The 18478-nt window shown below is 38.1% G+C and overlaps 1 protein-coding gene and 1 pseudogene across 9 annotated transcripts in view; one reads left to right on the forward strand and one right to left on the reverse strand.

Annotated features, from left to right (window-relative positions):
* CACNA1E (calcium voltage-gated channel subunit alpha1 E) overlaps positions 1 to 18478 on the reverse strand; it is a 502806-nt gene that overhangs the window by 102352 nt on the left and 381976 nt on the right. The window lies entirely within an intron of this gene.
* On the forward strand, positions 14695 to 15954 carry LOC116560049 (annotated as a pseudogene). The gene has a single exon (XR_004272762.1). The product of XR_004272762.1 is annotated as an ATP synthase subunit gamma, mitochondrial-like (transcript).

Below are 18478 nucleotides of genomic sequence, written 5' to 3' on the forward strand. Positions count from 1 at the left end.
GTGTTCTTACGAGCTTAGAGAACGTTTTCTCCCATTTTTCAGAGATGCAAACACAGCCCCAGAGAAGGTAAACACCTTACTGAAGGTCGCAGAGTTCAGCAGTATTAAAGTTATTTATGTTTTATCCCTTGACTTGTTCCAGAAAAGATTTAAGGAGACTTAGGTTGTCAATAAATAAAGGCCAAGACAGAAGCTAGCCCTCTAAATCCTATCCATCATTGACTCTAATAAGCAGGATGGGGGATGCATATCTCAACTACATCACACAGGGTCACTCTTCCTTAGAATCTGGAGCTATGGGAAGGCTCCTCCTATGAGCAGAAATCCTTCCCTAAAATAAAGGCAAATAAGTGGCATTACATGAAGCGCTGTATCCCACTCCTACCCCTCCACCTTATGTCCATGGCAATGGAAGCAGACCAGGAGTCTCACAGACTAGGATATCGAGAGAGGAGGACCTGACAGATCACCTGTCCGAGATCAGCTTTCCACATGCAGGGAAACTAAGGCATAGAGAGAGGCCAGAGGACTTGCCATTTTCAAGGACTAGGGCAGTCGCGGCTGACCTGGAGCATCGCATTCCAAAGCCAGTGCAGTCCCGCAGCTTCAGGACATTTCGGTTATGCGAACTCAAAGAAGATTGTTCTTTTAGGAGCTCAGGGAATAACTGGTCTTTTCTCTTTTTCTTCTCAATCTTGAGATCTCATTTATTTGTTTGGTAGATGCAGGAGGGAAAAGTATGACGATTAATGTAAGGGAGATAATGAAGGAACTGGAACATGTTTCCCGTTTTGGTTTTTAACCTTGAAGTTGGTGGAATCCAGACTGTTAAAGTATAATGATTAAAAGCTCTGAAGTTGTAAAGACCTGGGTTTGAATCCTAGGTCCATCGTGGTGTCATCTGGAGCAAGTTCTTAAACTGAATCTCGGTTTCCTCACTCATAAAATTAAGATAATTATCATACTTATCTCAAAAGGTTGTTGTGAGGATAAATGAAACTACAATGTATAGTAGGTGCTCCAAGTAGCTGTTATATTGCTGACAGTTCTGTGAATGTATCTTAATACGGATAACCTATTATCAGGCCTTTATTTTACATATTCATTCCACCTCCAAAATATAATTTATTGAGTCCCTACTACACAGAAGGTATTGTTTTAGAATATGAGAATATAGCAGCAAGTATAATTGGGAGCGTTGGTTTGTACCTGTAATCTCAGATAGTTGGGAGGCTAACGGAGGAGGATGGTTTGAGGCCGGGAGTTCAAGACCAGCCTGGGCCACAGAATGAGACCCCATTCTTAAAAAAAAAAAAAAAAAAAAGCAAATCTTTGTCCTTTGTCCTCACAGAGCTTATATTATACTGCATGAGAGAAACAATAAACAAGATAAGTAAGTACAACATACAGAATGCTATAAACTGGTAATTCCTCAGGCAAAAAGAAAGCAGACAAGTATAGTAAGTACTGTGGTTGTGGGGTGGAATGTTGGGTGGAGTGGCCAGGGAGGGCCTCACCGAGGAGACCTGAAGAGTGATACGAGAGGTGTGAGGAAGTGAGCCAGACATCTGGGGAGGAGGGCTCCAGGGAGAGGTGATGGCCAGGGCAAAGCTGTGGGGCAGAAGCATCTTGCGGGAGCTTCTGAAGAACAGAAAGGGACCAATGTGACTAGAGTGGACGGAATACACAGAAACAGGGTCAACGTGGGTGGCAGGCAGTGGCGAAGTGAAGGGCTGGGTCATGCAGGGCCGTAGAGACCCCATAAAGATTTGAGTTTTAGTTGGTGTGATTGGGAAACCATTGGTGGATTTCAGCAGAGCAGTCCCACACACAAGTTTGCAAAGAATATCTCTGGTTGTTCTGTTGAGAAGAGACTGAAGGGGGTTAAGGGTGGAGGCAGGGAGGTCTTCCAGGCTATATCCCGATGAGGGTGGCCTCGGCCAGAGTGGTAGAATACAGCTCAGAAGAAATAGTGGGGCTCTCGATTGACTGTGAAGACACCGCCAGGAGGACGTGCTAGCCACTGAATGAGGAGTGTAAGAGAGACACGCACCCAAGGTGACCCCAAGGTTTTAAACGACAGCAACTAGAAGAATGGAGTTAAGTAAACCGGGATGGAAAAGATAATGGAGCAGGTTTGAGAAGGGGGAGGATCAGGAGTTCAGCTGTGTATATAAGTCAGCTGGATATCCTGACACGTTTATATTAAAGATCATTAAGCTCAATAGCACCGAATTCTCTGTCATCCACACAATATGTACCAGCTGCTTCAAGGATTATCTGCTGTGAATGAAACAGAACCACCCTAGACGCTCTTTCTCCACCACCCTCCTTCCCCTTGCTGGCACATGCTAGAAAGATGTTAACTGATTATTCAGTAAAACATAATCAAGAAATTGTTGTTGGTATTGCTTCAAATAAAATTTAAAACAAAACCAAAAAACCCATGAATATTCTTGGATGCTACACTATTTCATTCTAGCTGCTTCACAAATCCCTCCCATGAGTGGGATGATCACGGAATAGCACATACTGTGAACACTGAAAAGTTCTGATTCTCACATGGCGGTCCTTAAAACCTCTTAAGAAAGGGACTAGGGGGATCATACTTTCATCTCTGTTTTGCAGATCGGAAAAATAAAGGCTTTCAGGAGTGTTGAAAGACAAAGAGTTACACAGCAGAATTGAGATCGACTGTTTACTTCTCCGCCAGCCTGCGCCACTTCACGTGGCACACAGATACTATGAAGGCATGAACTCAGAGGTGCACATGCTGCTTCCTCTCTGTCTCTGCATATAATAGTGTATGTTTGCCACAATATTTCAGTGGGTTCAAAGTCCTGTGGTGCAGAAAGAATGAGCCCCAGGGAAGTAAGAGCATTTCATATTCTTCTGGCTCCCCCACCTACACCCCCCACAGCACTCTAATTACAGTATGAAAGAGGCATCCTGACAGAGAACAAATGGCTGTGTTCTTTTCAGAGACACATTTCGCACTCTCCTGAGAAGCCACAGCAACCAGCTCCCTCCCCAAAAGCTTTGGAGGTGTCTGAGGAGAGGTGCGGCTGTGTTCTAGGGAGTGACTGAGTTTATTACCAGGACGACGCTTTGTACACCTCGCCCTGTGTGGGCATTTTTTCCCCCTTGTAAAAAAGCTTTGAATTTCCCACAATCCTTTGTTCAACATCCCCAGATAATTTAAACACTAAAGATTCCTCCCAGGAAGGCAAACTGTCATGGCTCATCATCACCAAAGGTTCTTCCTTGTGAAAACAAGCCCTTTTATATGCTTTGAGACGGTCAAGTGGAACAAAGGAGAAGGCCCAAAGCTGACAGAAATGGAATGGTGGAGATGGGAAAGAAGAGCCAAAATACGAGGGAAAATGGACCACGGGGAGCTCATGGGGGAGACTTGAAGCGAGCAGAAGGAAGTTTAGAGGCTTGGTGTGGATTAATGCACCCAACGTGACTCACCACACAGAAAGGCTAGCCTGGCCTTTCCACTCACTGTCCTTTCCAGGGATGCAATTACAATAGGATGGGATGTATAGGAGTTTTGATTCACACAGTCATTAATTTACATCTTAATTGCTGTTGTTCGTGGTTACACGTGAAGTCCCGCAGAGACAGGCCGTTCAGCAAATGTTTACAACGTGAATAAGTGCACCACAAGGCAGCCACCAGACAAGACGCAGTTCAGATGTGGGACAACAGGAGAGAACAGAGTGGTGGGGGGCACACACCCTGTGCCTTGGCCTGAAATAACTGAAGTTAGCTCAATTCCAGGTCAGTCCTGAAGCTGTGTGGGTCCAGGGTCTGTGGCATCAACAGGGGTTGGGGGCACAGCAGATCTTTTGACTTCAGCTTACCTTTCCAGGAGAGGCCTCTTCTCTTGGGCTTCTATGACACCCACGCTTTGGTTTGATTCTTCTCAATGTCCTTCTCTCCTCCTTTAGACATTGGAGTGCCCTAGTGCCCAGGCATAGGTCCTCTCCTCTAGCACATTCTCCCTCCAGGTGACCTCACACAGGCCCTTGGAGACTTCTGACATCATCTCTTTGCTGAAAGCTACCAAACGTTTGTCTCCAGCCTCAATTCACCACTGAGCTTGAAGCCCATTTATATAACTGTCAACTTGATATCAGCTACTTGGATGTCAAATAAGCACCTCGAATGTAACATGGCCAAGCGATTTCTCTCCAAACTCCTCCTCCTCTAGTCTCTCCCACCTCAGTAAATAATACGACCCAGGTCAGGGGTCCTTTTCCATTCTTCCCTTTTTCCTCATCCCAACCCCAGCCCAATCCATAAGTAATTCCTGGCAGTCTAACCCTTCTCTCCAAACCCACTGCTGTCACCCTAGTCCAGGCTACTGCCATCTCCTGCCTGGGTGCTTCCTGCCTTCGGTAGGCTGCAACAGCACAGCAGCCTCACTGGCTGACTTCGCATTTCCATTTTCGTCCCAATACCCCGATTTCTTTCATAGCAGGAAAACGGGGTGACTTATGAACTCAAAATGCATCATGCTATCCTTCTGTTTAAGGCTTTCTTCTGGTTTCTCATTGCTAAAATACAAACCCTTCACTGTGGCCTATGAGACCCTCCATAGATGCACACTGTTTCTTCTTGACTGCAGGCATGGGAGGGGGAACTTGCCTGATCACATAATGAAAATTAATGGCCTCACTACCTGTTGCACTCTACCACATCAACCTGTTTATTTCATCAATAAATCTGTCACTAAAAAACTACCTTGTTGAACTATTTGGTTTTTTGTCTTTCCTCAAGAATATGAGCTACACGAGAAAAGGGTCTCTTTTGCCATGTTCACCATCGTATCTGCAGAACAATGCCTGGTCCTCAGAAGGAACTCAAGCATTATTTGTCGCATGAATGAATAAAGGCATCAGAACATTCAGAAGTACACATTATTTCCTCTGGAGGTTACCTCTATGAGTCACAACCACTGCAGATCAAGTCTACTGGTAATGTAGTCAATCCAAGAATTCTCAAGCAAGACATTCTGAAAGCAAGCCATACACCTATTGTTAGACACTCTATATGAACTTTTGAGACCATTCCAAAGCTGTAAAGCAACATCATGGCAGGAAATTCTTCACCATGTTAGCTTAAGTATTTTTTGCTGAAATTGAGACTTCATCCCTCCGTAATCTTAGTATCATTTAAGTTGATTGCTATTATCCTTTATTTAAAAGTCTTTCTTAAATTGAAGATATTTAATAAATCACCAACTTCTTTAGCCTGTCTTACAGTTAACCTAAGTTCTTCATTAAACTGTGATTAATTATTACCTTATTAAAAATATCCTTATCTATGAGAGATAAATTCTACAAAAGCTGGTGACATACAAGCACAGACATTTTCTTCCTAGATGGCTGGTCTATCGTAAACGCCAGTGCTTTGGGCTGTGGTAGACTATGCACTTTCCCATGAGGATTCGTAATAATACACATACAATGACAGTGACAAAATGTCATGAAAGATGATTAAATCTGTGATATAGTATAGTAAAATCATGAAAGATGATTAAACCTGGAGTCATTACACCTATCTTTGAATCAGACCACAGGCAAGTTATCAAAGCTTTCTGAAGTTCAATTTTCCTAATAAATGGCATCGATAAAAACTCCAACCTCACTGAGCTGCTTATCAGCAAGCCCATGTGAACCAAGGCACCAGTCATGGCGCCTAGTATGGTAGATCTTCAATACATCAGAGTAGAATCTGAAGTTCCCTAGGAGCTGTTCTCTTAAAATACAAAGCACTGTCATCTGACAACTCTTGTTACTTTGTCACCTTAAAATATTAGCTAAAATCAGATATTTGCATCAAGGATAATCCAAATCAACAAATCAACACTGGAAAGGAAGGAATACTGGTGAAGTTTGGAGAGGAGGAGAGTGCATCTTTTGATAAAGTCTATGTTACTGAACATTTGTAGACTGTTGGACAACTTCTCAACTCTAGCTGTTCACCTCATAGATTCTAAATAACTCCATCACCTTCAGGACAAAGTTATTTTTACATAGGACCTTTTATGTGAAGATTTCCTTCAAAGCAGACTCTTCAGAATTCGGAGCCATTAGCAACATGCGTGAGGGAGGGAGCTTCCAGCTTGGACCATAACCTGCACCCCAGCACAGACTTCTAAACACTTCTAAGGTCCTTGCCTTAGCAAGGTCCACCCTTACGTATTTATAGGCAACAGTAGATCTGCTCCTCACAGAGCAGTGGTACTACAAGTATGAACCATGGACCAATGCCTAGCTGCAAACTATTTCCAGTCCATAAGATGTATTCAGAAATTAGAAGCACTTAGTAACTCCTATAATAATTTGACAGGTACTTGATGTGTACCAAATATAAGAATAAAAATTGATGGCTTTGTTTTATATCTGCATATATTTTTCATTTCAGTTTTCTGGTAATCCATTTTATAAATAAATGCATTTTATAAAAGTATAAACACACAGTAGACTGGTAATTTTTAGAAGTGATTCTTCAACACAGATAGTTTGAAAAGCACTGTCTGGAACAAAACCATTTCTTCGCAGCTGGAAGATGTGGTATTGAGATCATCATACTAATGACCATTTATTTTGTGTTTGTAATGTACCAGACACTCTGTTGAAGTTTGTAGACACTATCTGCTTTAGTTTTCACAAAACCACAAAATACATGATGCTAGCTCACTTTTCAAAAGAAGCCAAAGGACATTTAAAAACCTATTCCTATTTCTCCACAACCTCTCCAGCATCTGTTGTCTCCAGATTTTTTTAGAATCACCATTCTAACTGGCATGAGGTGGTATCTCAATGTAGTGTTGATTTGCATTTCTCTAATGACCAGTGATGATGAGCATTTTTTCATGTTCCTTGGCCTCACATATGTCTTCTTTTGAAACGTGTCTGTTCATATCCTTCGCCCACTTTTGAATGGGTTTGTTTTTTTCTTGTAAATCTGTTTTAGTTCTTTGCAGATTCTGGATATAAGTCCTTTGTCAGATGGGCAGATTACAAAAATTTTTTCCCATTCTGTTGGTTGCCAGTTCACTCTAATGATTGTTTCTTTTGCTGTGCAGAAGCTCTGGAGTTTAATTAGATCCCATTTGTCTATTTTGGCTTTTGTTGCCAATGCTTTTGGTGTTTTAGTTATGAAGTCCTTGCGTATGCCTATGTCCTGAATGGTTTTGCCTAGGTTTTCTTCTAGAGTTTTTATGGTGTTAGTTCTTATGTTTAAGTCTTTAATCCATCTGGAGTTAATTTTAGTGTGGGGAGGGATAACACTGGGAGAAATGCCAGATATAGGTGATGCGGATGGAGGCAGCAAACCACATTGCCATGTATGTACCTATGCAACAATCCTGCATGTTCTTCACATGTACTCCAGAACTTAAAGTGCAATAAAATATATATATTAAAAAAATACAAAAATTTAAAAAATGAAAAAGAAAAAGAAAACCTACTCAAGATCACACATTTAAGTATTGACAGAACAAGGTTCTTCTGACCACAAATAGGTCTTGAGAGGCAAATTAGAAGCCAGGGGCCCTGTGCCACCTGAGGCCCTTGGGATTACACAGACAGCATTTCACCACAGCTTTTCAGTGTATTTTCCTCTTCTCTCTTCCTATGTATTTCCTCCCCTGCTTTTGTTATTCTTTTTCACTTTTGTTTTTCCTGAGGATGTACTCAGATGTAAGGATAGGATCCAAGGTACAAAAGCCCCTGAACTCCACACCACAAATTATCTCTTCCTCATCCTGCTCTATGGAGTTGAGGAACCAGGCTATAAAGAAGGCATTAAATTCACATTCTCATTATTTGCAGGAAGCAGGAAATTCACATTACCCTTATATTATCAAACAGTAATTACTAGAAATGAATTCCTAGGAAAAACGCTAGTTGTCACTAGCATAAAACAGTTAAATTATTTTGTAAGTAATCATGCTCTACCAATAAACACCGATCATTTTTTAGATATCTTATATCCAAATGTTACAATGAAATCCAGGTTAAAATTTTACTCCATTCTTACCTGAAAATATATCTTATCTGCAAAAACTATCTATGCATACATGTGTCTGTCTATATCTGCAGTCATGAAAATGCACATGCACACACATGTATATACATGCATGGCCACAGCTCCACTTACAGCAAGGCTGATGGCTAAAAAGATACGCCAGGCCAACATTTTCTCCAGAGGTTTATCTACTCCTATGCAATAATGCCTCCTCCCTAGGAAACTAGTAAATACAGGGTTTACTTCTGAAGGGTAACTATAGAGAATTTGGTTATACAATTCTGTTTGTGTGAAATAAGGTAATTACTATGATACTATATATTTCTACCTAATGCGGCTCAGAAAAATGTTATATTGTGTAGAGAATCTGAAAAGTCGAAGAACACCAGTGTTCTGAAGTACCTTTTACACAAAACGCCTAGGTGGTAGATTGACAAGCATGATAATTAATGCATTCCTAAATTTACAAAAAAGTGATGGAAATTTCCAAGGTCAAAAAAACAAAAACAAACATATGTTATGTAAATATTGTCTCCTAGTCTGTTTCTTGTTTATATTCATTTTCTTAATGGGATCTTTTGATGAACAAAAATTGTTTATTTTGACAAAGCCCAACCAATTGATTGTTTTGATTTTGTTGTTTGTGCTTTCCATATTGTATTCTGTCCAAGAAATATTTGTCTAACCTGAATTCTCAAAGATATTCTCAAATTAATTTTAATCTACAGAGAGACATAAAAGTCTAGATTCACTTTTTTTGTTGTTTTTTGGTTTTTTAGAGACAGGGTCTTGCTGTGTCGCCCAAGCTGGAGGGCAGTGGTGCACTCTTGTCTCATTGCAACCTCTGTCTCCTGGATTCAAGTGATTCTCATATCTCAGCCTCCCAAGTAGCTGGTACTACAGGCATGCACCAACACACCCAACTTATTTTTGTATTTTTTGTTAAGATGGGGTTTTGCCATGTCTGCCAGGCTGGTCTCGAACTCCTGATCTCAAGTGATTCACCCACCTCAGCCACCCGAAGTGTTGGGATTACAGGTGTAAGCCACCATGCCCAGCCATAGATTCACTTTTTTATATGAATATCCAGTGAATATTGCAAAATGTATTAAAAAGACTTTCCTTTCCCCACTGAATTGATCTTGCATCTTTGTCACAAATCAACCACCAATATATATGAGGGGCTCTCTAATCTGTTCTTGTGGTCTGTTTGTCTGTTGACATCAATATCATATTGTTTTGATTACAGTAGCTTTACAATAGATCTTAAAATCAAGTAGTGTAAGTCCTACAACTTTATTCTCTTTTTCAGAATTGCTCTAGCTTCTCTAGAGCCTTTGCCCTTCCATATCAATTTTTGAGTCATCTGTCTAGTTCTTCAAATGAGCCTGTTAGAATTTTGATAGGAATTATATTGAATCTCTATATTGATTTAGAGATAATGGATATCTTAATAATGTTAAGTTTTTCAATCCATAAAGATACTATGTCTCTCATTTTTCAAAAGACTTTTTAAATTTACTTCAGTAATGTTCTGTAGTTTTCAATAGAAAGGTCTTGACATCTTTTGTCAGATTTATTTCTAGATATTTGATTTTTTTGGTTATTCCTTAAATCTTTAACATCCATTTTAGTTAATTTAAATGTAAATTGAACTTCGTCATTGCAAGCATATATAACCCAATTAATTTTTTTCGTTGATCTTATATCCTTTGACCTTGCTGAATTCACTTAACTCTTGTAGAGTCTGTTAGAGTTTCAAAATATATAATCATATTATCTGTAAAAAATTAGTTATTTTTCCTTTCCAACTGATGCACCCTTTATTTTTTTCCTTTCCTTATTAATATGGCTCAGATTTACATAACAATGTTAAAGAAAAGTGGTGAAAGTGAAAGTCCTTGCCCATTTCCAAATTATAGGGAAGAAGGATTCATATTTCATTAAGTATGATGCTGGCTGGAGGTTTTTTATAGATGCCTGTCTTAAGCCATTTTATGCCAACATAACAGAATACTTGAGACTGGGTAGTTTATAATAAACCAAAATTTACATGGCTGATGGTTCTGGTGAATGAGAAGTCCAAGATCAATGGGCTGTATCTTGCAAGGGCCTTCTTGCTGCATCATCTCATGGGAGAAGGGTGCAATGGCAAAGCCTGTGCAACCAAGCATGGGAAAGTGGGAAGAATTCATCCTTTTATCAGGCACCTACTCCCACAATAATGGCATTAATCCATTCATGAGGGCAGAGCTCTCAGGACTTAATCACCTCTTAAGGGTCCCACCTCTCAACTCTGTTGCACTGGGGATTATAACACACAAACTTTGAAAAACACATTTAAATGATAGCAATGCCATTTTATCAGACTGAGAAAGTTCTTTCCTGTTATTAATGTACGGTGAGTCTTTAAAGTAGTAAATTTTAAGTTATTTTTGCACATGTGTTAAGGTGCTATATACTTCCTCCCTCTTTTAATGCTAATGTAGTACATGACCTTGAATGATTTTCAAATGTTAAACCAACTGCATTCATGGATTAAACATGACATGGTAATGATATATTATCCTTTATATTTTACCAGATTTTATTATTAATATTTTCAAGGAAATTTGCATCTACATTTATAATGAACATTGTTCTTTTCTTATATATTTGTCAGGTTTAAGTATTGGGGTTATGCTGATCACATCAAATGAGTTGGGAAGTGTTTCTCCCCCTACCTCATATCCTAAAGGGGTTTGTGAAGGATCAGTATTATTTCTTCCTTATGTTTGGAAGAATTGACTGGTAAAACAACGTGACCTAGAGTTTTCTTTGTGGGAAGCTTTTGGAATACAAATTCAATTTCTTTAACAGATCTGTGTTTATTTAGATTTTACATTTCTTCTGTTAGTTTTGGTATTTTTTTTTAATTTCAACTTTTTAATTCATTTATTTTTTTATTATACTTTAAGTTCTGGGGTACATGTGCAGAATGGGCAGGTTACATAGGTATACATGTGCCATGGTGGTATGCTGCATCCATCACCCTATCATCTACATTAGGTATTTCTCCTAAAGCTATTCCTCCCTTATCCCCCAATCCCCTGCTATCCTTCCCCCCGACAGACCCCAGTGTGTGATGTTCCCCTCCCTGTGTCCATGTGTTCTCATTGTTCTACATCCACTCATGAGTGAGAACATGTGGTGTTTGGTTTTCTGTTCTGTGTCAGTTTGCTGAGAATGGTGGTTTCCAGCTTTATCCATGTCCCTGCAAAGGACATGAACTCATGGCTGCATAGTATTCCATGGCATGCCCGCATAGCCAAGACAATCCTAAGCAGAAAAAAAAAAACAAAGCTGGAGGCATCATGCTTTCTGACTTAAAACTATACTGAAGGCTACAGTAACCAAAACAGAATGGTACTGGCACCAAAACAGATATACAGACCAATAGAACAGAACAGAGTCCTCAGAAATAACGCCATACATCTGCAACCATCTGATCTTTGACAAACCTGACAAAAACAAGCAATGGAAAAAGAATTCCCTATTTAATAAATGGTGTTAGGAAAACTGGCTAGCCACACACAGAAAGCTGAAACTCAATCCTTTCCTTACACCTTATATAAAAATTAACTCCAGGTGGATTAAAGATTTAAACATAAGACCTAAAACCATAAAAACCCTGGAAGAAAACCTAGGCAATGCATTCAGGACACAGGCATGAGCAAGGACCTCAACTTTTATTTCAGATTCAGAGGGTACATGTGCAGGTTTGTTAACTTAAGCATATTATGTGGTGCTGAGGTGTGGGATATGAATGATCCTGTTGCCCAGGTAGTGAGTATAGTGCTCAACATGTTTTCAACCCTCTCCCACCTCCAGTAGTACCCAGTGTCTATTGTTGCAACCTTTACATCCATGAGTGCCCAATTATTTAGCTCCCACTTATAAGTGAGAACATTTGGTATTGGGTTTTCTGTTCCTGAATTAATTCACTTAGGATAATGACCTCCAGCTGCATTCATGTTGCTGCAAAGGAGATGATTTTATCTCTTTTTGTGATTACATGGTATTCCATGGTGTATATGTACCACATTTTCTTTGTGTGATCCACCATTGATGGGCATCTAGGTTGATTACGTATCTTTGCTATTGTAAATAGTGCTGCAATGAACATACGAATGCATGTGTCTTTTGGGTAGAACAATTTATTTTATTTGGGATTATATACAGCTAGTGCTCGACTTACGACCACGATTGGTTCCGACAGACCAGTCATAACACGATTTGGTCGTAAGTTGAGTAGGCTATATGCACGCGGAGATGGTAGTGCTGCTGGAAGCTGGTCCGCACTGTCGTTCGCCCAGCTGGGCAACGTTTGTGCTGCCAGATGTGGAGCAGTCGTGGCTAGCGATTGTGGTCGTAAAGTCGAATGATCGTAAGTTGCATAGGTCGTAAGTCAATCAATACCTGTACCCAGTAATGGGATTGCTGGGTCAAATGCTAGATCTGTTTTAAATTCTTTGAGAAATCTCCAAACTGCTTTCCACAGGGGCTGAACTAATTTACATTCCTACCAAGAGAGTATAAGCATTCCATTCTCTCTGCAAGCTTGCTAGCATCTATTGTCTTTTTACTTTAGTAATATCCATTCTGACTGGTGTGAGACAGTATCTCATTGTAGTTTTGATTTGCATTTCTCAATAATTAGTGACGTTGAGCATTTTTTCACCTGTTTGTTGGTTGCTTGTGTATCTTCTTTTAAAAAGTGCTTGTTCATGTCCCTTGCCCACTTTTTTAAATGAGGTTGTTTGTTTTTTGCTTGTTAAATTGTTTATGTTCCTATAGATTCTGGATATTAGACCTTTGTTGGATTCTGGATATTGAACCTTTGCAAATATTTTGCACTTCCATTCTGTAGGTTGTACATTCACTCTGTTGATAGCTTCTTTTGTCATACAGAAGCTCTGTAGTTTAATTAGGTCCCACTTGCCAATTATTTTTTTTATTGCAATTGCTTTTCAGGACTTAGTCATCAACCTTTCTCAAGGCTGATGTCCAATATGATGTTTCCTAGGTTCTCTTCTTGGATTCTCATAGTTTGAGGTCTCATATTAAATTTTTAATCCATCTTAATTTTTGAATATATTGACAGGTCCAGTTTCATTTTTCTGCATCTAACTGGCCAGCTATCCCAGCATTATTTATTGAATAGGGATTTCTCTCCCCATTGCTTAATTCTGTCAACTTTGTTGAAGATCAGATGGCTGTAGGTTTGCAGCTTTATGTCTGGGTTCCCTATTCTTTTTCATTGGTCTATGTGTCTGTTTTTGGACCAATACCATGCTGTTTTGGTTACTGTAGCCTTATAGTATACTTTGAAGTAAGGTAGTGTGATGCCCGTGGCTTTGTTCCTTCTGCTTAGGATTGCTTTGGTTATTTGGGCCCTTTTTTGGCTCCGTATAAATTTTAGAATAGTTTTTTTCTAATTCTGTGAAAAGTGACATTTGCAGTTTGATTGAAATAGTGCTGTTCTGAGCAGTATGGCCAGTTTAACAATATTGACTCTTCCAATTCATGAGCATGTAATGTTTTTCCAGTTTTTTGTGTCATCTGTAATTTCTTTCAGCAGTGCTTTGTAGTTCTTCTCATTAGTAGAGATCTTTCATCTCCTTGGTAGATGGATTCCTAGGTATTTTTTTTTAGGCCATTGTGAATGGGATTGTGTTTTTGATTTGGTTCTTGGCTTGAACACTACTGACATATAGAAATGCTACTTTTATACTGATATTGTATCCTGAAACTTCACTGAAGTTGTTTATCAGTTCCAGGAAACTTTTCATGAAGTCTTTAGGGTTTTCTAGATATAGAACTGTTATTGTTAGAAAAGGGAGATAGTTTGACTTCTCTTATCTCATTTCTCCAGCTAGGACTTCCAGTACTATGTTGAATATAAGTGATGAGAGTGAGCATCCTTGTCTTGTTCTCAAGAGGAATGCTCCAGCTTTTGCCTATTCAGTATGATGTTCGCTGTGAGTTTGTCATAGCTGGCTCTTATAATTTTGAGGTATGTTCCTTTGATGCCTAGTTTGTTGAGGGTTTTCATCATAAAGCAATGTTGGATTTCATCAAAGGCTTTTTCTGTATCTATTGAGAAGGTATTTTTTTTGGCATTGTTTTGGCATTTTGGATTTCAAGGAACTTGCCATTTTATCTAAGTTGTTACATTTACTGGCACAACGTTATTCATAATATGACCTTAATTATCTGATTTCTGTAGGATCTATAGTGATGCTCCCATTTTCATTCCTGATTTTGATCTTTGTGTTATTGGGTTACAGCACAGAGCAGATAGCAGAACAGAAAATGTAAGTAAAATGTAGTATCTAAAAAAATTAAGTAAAAATCTGAGCAAATATGTACAGGATCCATATAAGGAAAACTACAAAACCCTGATAAATAAAATCAAAGAACTATATATATTTTTTAAATTAAAAATTTTAATATATATTTTAATGCAGTACATAGAAATAAAGAGATGAGAAAACTGAAAGTGAGGCTAATAGAAATGTTAGGTTGAAGGCCTTAAATAAGTCAGGGTTTCACAAAAAGAGAAGAGACAAATGATGAAATATTTGAAAAAAATAATACTTGATTTTTCCAGAATGAAATATTCAGGTATGTAGATGCAGTAAGCATAGCACATATAAAAGCAGGATAGCTAAAAAGAAACCCATAACTAGAACCATTAGAGTAAACTCCATAACACCAAGATAAAGTCTTTAAAGAAGCCTAAGGAATTTAAAGAAATCATCTATGTAGAAAATCGAAAATAATCAATTAAAAAACTGGAACCAGAAGGGGCCTGAGTGATAGACCTTCAGCAGGGCTGTAGCTACCATCTTTTCTCACACGGGCATTGCTGGGCTGTCGGTCTGGACCTTGCAGCTGCAATCGATTCAAGTTCAAAATATGGCAACTTTGAAAGGTATTACAAGGCAACTAAAGTTCATCTAAAACATCCAGAAAATTACCAAGTCTATGAAAATCGTAGCAGCAGCAAAATATACCTGAGCTGAGAGAGAGTTGAAACATGCTCGAATATATAGATTGGGATCTTTGGTTCTGTATTAAAAAGCTGGTATTAAGGAGCCTGAAGACAAGAAGAAACATCTCCTTATTGGTATGTCCTCAGATTGAGGAATGTATGGTGCTATTCATTCCTCCACTGCTAAACAGATGAAAAGCGAGGTTGCTACACTAACAGTAGCTTGGAAAGAAGTTATGCTTGATGAAATTGTTGACAAAATCAGAGGCATACTTTATAGGACTCATTCTGACCAGTTTCTAGTGGCATTCAAAGAAATGGGAAGAAAGCCTCCTACTTTTGGAGATGTGTCAGTCATTGCTTTTGAATTACTCAATTTTGTATATGAATTTGATGAAGTCTCCATCAACTTTAATCGATTCAGGTCTGTCATCTATAAGACAGAAGAAAAGCCCATCTTCTCCCTTAATACCACTGAAAGTGCTGAGAGCACGAGTATCTAAATGATATGGATGCTGATGTGCTGCAAAATTACCAAGAATACAATCTGGACAACATCATCTACTACTCTCTGAAAGAGTCCACCACTAGTGAGCAGAGTGCCAGGAAGACAGCCATGGACAATGCCAGCAAGAATGCTTCTGAGATGATTGACAAATTGACATTGACATTCAACCGTACTGGCCAAGCTGTCATCACAAAAGAGTTGATCGAAATTATCTCTGGTGCTGAACCTCTGGATTAATGAAAACAAAGTTCCATCCTCAGAGAAGAGGTAAGGAAGGAAAATTCAGCCAGGTGATTTTGTTTTTAGCTTACTGCTGTCTTTGCCAAAAGTGTTCCTCCATTGTTTGAATTACTGCAGACAGCAAGATATTTGTAAATTATCTTATAATTTAAGATAATTAAACAACTTAAAATAAGAAAAAATGGAACTAATAATTGATTATAAAGAAGTTGCAGGGTATAAGGTTAGTATACAAAGTCAATCACTTTCCTATATATCAGCAATGAACAATAGAATTTGAAATTAAAAACACAGCATAATTTACATTAGTATGTAAACAATTACATAGTTTTTGTTTTTTTTGTATTTTGTATTTTGTATTTGTATTTCTAACCAAATATGTAGAAGATCTACATAAGAAAAACTATCAAACTCTGATAAATAAAATCAAGAATTAAATACATGGTGAGACATTTCATGTTCATGAGTAGGAAGACTTAATATGGCCAAGATATCAGTTCTTCCCAACTTGATATATAGATTCAATGCAACTGCAACCAAAATTCCAGCAAGTAATCTTACAGATACTGACAAACTGATTCTAAAGTTTATAAAGAGAGACAAAATACTCAGAATAATTAACACAACATTAAAGAAGAACACAGTTGAAGACATGGCACAACCTGACTTCAAGCCTTATTATAAATCTACAGTAATCAAGATGATGTGGTATTGATGAAATAGCCCAGTGGAACAAATAGACCAATGGAACAGAATAAAGAACCCAGAAAAAAGATCCACATAAATATAGGCAGCTGGCCTTTGACAAAGGAGCAAAGGTAATACAATGGAATAAAGAAGCTTTCTTTTCCATGGTGCTGGAACAATTGGATATCCACATATAACAAAAATTAATCTAGACACAGACCTTACACCCTTTACAAAAATTAATTCACAATGTATTATAGATACTATGGTTTGAATATTTGTGCCCCTTCCAAACTTCATGTTGAAACTTAATCCTCAGTGCAACAGTAATGACATGGAGCCTTTAGGAGGTGACTAAGTCATTAGAGATCTACCCTTATGAATGGGATTAGCAACCTTATGAAAGAGTTAGAAGAAACGAGCTAAGTCTCTTTGTCCTTCCATACCCTCTGCCATGTAAAGATATAGTATTCATCTCATTTTTTTCTTTTTGTCCTCGTACCATGTAATAACACAGTGTTAGCCCTTTCTACCACGTGAGAATGCAGCAACAAGGCTCCATCCTGGGAAAAGAGATCACTCCACCGACACCAAATCTGTAAGAGCCTTGATCTTGAAATTCCCAGCCTCCAAAACTGTGAGAAATAAATTTCTATTATTTATTAATTACCAAATTTAAGAGCACATTAAAAGGACCATGACTATGATCAAATGGAAATTATCCCAGGAACACAAGAATGATTCAACATACACAAATCAGTAAGTGTGATATGCCATATTAACAGGATGAAAGATAAAATTGTCATGTCAATAGATGCAGAAACACTATTTGACAAAATTCAACATCCTTTCATGATAAATACTCCAAAAAATTAGGTACATAAGGAATGTATCTCAGTATAATAGAGTCCATATGTGACAAGCCCACAGCTAACTTCATGCTCAATGACAAAAAACTGAAAGCTTTTCCTTGAAGATCAGTAACATGACAAGGATATCCATAATTTGCCACTCATTTTCAGTATGTTACTAAAAGTTCTGGCCACAGCAATTTGGGAAGAAAAAGAATTAAAAGGCATCCAAATTGGAAAGAAAGAAGTAAAATTGTCTTTGTTTGCAGACGACATGATCTTATATACAGAAAACCCTAAAGGCTCAACCAAAAAACCTATTAGAACTAATCAATTCAGTAAAGTTACAGGATACAAAATCAACATAAAAATGAGCAGCATATGTATACACTAACAACAAGCTATCTGAATAAGAAATTTAAAAACACCCCATTTACAACAGCATAAAAAAATACTTAGGAATAAATTTAACCAAGGAAGTGAAAGCTCTGTATATAACACTGATGAAAGAAATGAATAAGATACAAATAAATGAAAAGATCCTATGTTCATCAACTGGAATAATACTGTTAAACTACTCATACCACCCAAAGTGATATAAACATTCAATGTAATCCCCATTAAAAGTCCAATGACCCATGTTTCACAGAAACAGAAAAAATAATTTTTGCCATAAAGACCCAGAATAGCCAAATCAATCTTGAACAAAAAGAACAAAGCTGGAGGCATCACACTACCTTATTTCAAGATATACTACAAGGTTAAAATAATCAAAACAGAATGCTACTCGCATAAAGACAGACATACTGAAAAATGGAACATAATAGAGAACCAGAAATACACACATTTAGTCAAGCGATCTTCAGCAAAGGTTCCAAAACATGTGCTAGAGAAAAGATAGCTTCTTCAATAAATGACATTAAGAAAACTGGATGTTCACATGTGGAAGAATTAAACTGGACCCTTATACACACACCATATACAACAAGAAACTCAAAATGGATTAAAGACTTACACACAAGACTGAAATCATAAAACTACTAAAAGAAAACATAGGGGAAAAGATATTTTGCATTGGTCTGACAATGATTTTTTTTTTTTTTTTTTTGA

Source organism: Sapajus apella, unplaced genomic scaffold (assembly GCF_009761245.1).
Source record: "Sapajus apella isolate SASKATOON/1434 unplaced genomic scaffold, GSC_monkey_1.0 scaffold25, whole genome shotgun sequence".
Classification (NCBI taxonomy): Eukaryota; Metazoa; Chordata; class Mammalia; order Primates; family Cebidae; genus Sapajus; species Sapajus apella.